Here is a 2,452-nt window from a genome sequence, read left to right on the forward strand (position 1 = left end):
TGGGTCCATCAGTGCCATGGCAGTGGTGGGAGCGGCAGCCTTCTTGGCTGAGTTAGCCCAGGAAGAGGTGTGTCCATGCACTTTGCATGAATCACAAAAGCTCAGGCTAAAATTAGGCTTTGACCGGTTGTTCTACTGCCAGTGGCCGTTATTCTTATTGTTTTGGTGATTTCTATTCTGAGGGGGTGAGGGTCAACAGCAGAGGTTCTGGTTTAAAGTGATATTGCTCTGAGTAGTCCCCAGGTTTATTACAATACCCTTACACAATGTTATATGGCTGATTATTTTGGTGCTGTATTGTTTGAGAGTTGGCAGGTGGGGCAGCAACAGGGTGGATTTTCTTGTTTTAATGTACTCTTTAGTGGGTGGTGTATTTTCCAGACATCCATCCAATTACAGCACTCTGCAATTGTTTTTGGATTTTTGTCCACCAAGTAAGTGGGAAGTTCAGGAGGGGCATATGATAAGAAATTGTCCAACTGGAAAAGTTTGAGGATCTCTTCTGCAAAAACAGCATTGGATGCCCTTGTCCACCTCTGGAGGGTGGGCGTCTTCTTCACCACCCATTCCGACCATGTCTGCCCAGACTTTCGGCATGTTCCTCCATTTTTGTCTCGGGGGTTATCTCGAAGGCTTTGATGGTGGCCTCCCTTACGCAAGCGAGCTCTCCTTGCTCGTGAACGGGGTGGGCTTAGAATTGATGGCCCCCATGCCTTCAAGGTGTTTTTCAAAGATAAGGGCGCAGGAGGAGGTTAGAAGATTCTGAGGACCTTTTCAACTTAAGTGTGCCCATCCAACTAAAGGTGGAGTGTGACGACCAGCATGTAGAGGGCTGTATGCTATAGACAGATGGTAAACCCTTTCTTCTGCCTTCTCTGCCCTTCCTGCTGCCTCATCTGTTTCTTAGAATTCTCTTTCTTTCTCCTTTTTCGCTCTTGCGGCTTCTCTTTTCTCTTGGAATTCCCTTTCTTATGCTTTTCTACTCTTTCCTTCTCCCTTTCTGCTCTTTCCTTCTCCCTTTCTGCTCTTTCCTTCTCCCTTTCTGCTCTTTCCTTCTCCTTCTTTACTCGTGCCTTTTTCCCTCTCCTCAGCTACTGAGGTAGCTAATTCTTGGCCCTTTAGGCCCACGAATTTCCTTGCTTCAGTAGAAACATTAATTTCCTATAATACAGGGTTGTTGACCTTTTTAGAGAAGTGGGTTTGTGAGTGCATGAACGGGAATTTCTCAGTGTAACACAGGCACTAAGCCCTTGGAATGAAGTCCCTGGGGGGATTAAGAATGGAATCGAGAGTTCTAGGAATGGTAGGCACAGTGACTTTAAATTGTGCGAGCTCTAGGCTCTGGAATGCCAGGTGCTGCATGGGAATTGCATCCCTAAGGATGGAATAACTCCAATTAGGTTCCACTAAGGTGGAATGAAACACCTCTAGGACGTAAGATTCTACTGTAGGGATTACAAATTCTCTGCACAGCAAAGAAAGCGGAATTACTCAATATCAATGCATGCTGAGATTCACAAATTACAGTGATTTGGGGTGGATTCCTCGAACGGGAATCAATCCTCATGAAGGAATACTGCATGAATGTTTTCAATGGAATGCCAGTCAACAGACTTTATATTTGTTGTGAGGGCATGAAATATTGGCCACAAGGACCATCAAAATACAATCAGTCATATGGACTGAAAAGTAAAGCAGCAGTAGACAGTCTGTAAAGGGATACACAGATACAGATGCTGCGAAGTTATTTGCCACGAAAGCAGGAAAATCTTGGCCTCACGGACTGGTAAAATACAACAACAGTCAGTCAACAGACCCTAATGAAATGCTCGAATAATAATGCTGCTGTTTTATGTTTCACATGGGCAGAAAAAAATCTTGGCCTCATGGATTGGGAAAAAACAAGAGCAGTCAACAGACTAGAAAACAAAAGTAGTCAACAGACTGTAATAAAATGTGTATATAACAGTGCTGTGGATTTATGGGCCACGTGGAAGGAAAAAATCTTGGCTGCACAGACTGGTAGAATACAAGCAGTCAATAGACCATAATGGAATTCGCAAAAGCAAATGCATCGGTAATGAGAGCTATAAAAACAAAAGCGATCCCTCACTATGACATGACAAGATAGGCATATACAAAAAAAGCAGAATTGTCAGTCTTAAGATGTAAAAATAATATGCATGGTAATAACCGCCTCTTTCTCCACGAATGATGGGAAGTACGCACACATGATGGTACGATTACAATGTGTATATGAAAATATGGTGTTACAAAGACGCAAATTTATATAAATTCTGAGGTTCTTTATATGGAAAGTATACCTCCTTGCTGATGTCAATGGGTTTGTGTTAGGGTAATATGAATGATAATATGGAAGAACATAACCAGCTCCTTACAAAAAGTTTTTAGACAAATGAATATCTACATAATTTCTCCCTTGTTTCCTTGT

Source organism: Macrobrachium nipponense, chromosome 11 (assembly GCF_015104395.2).
Source record: "Macrobrachium nipponense isolate FS-2020 chromosome 11, ASM1510439v2, whole genome shotgun sequence".
In the NCBI taxonomy this organism is placed as follows: Eukaryota; Metazoa; Arthropoda; class Malacostraca; order Decapoda; family Palaemonidae; genus Macrobrachium; species Macrobrachium nipponense.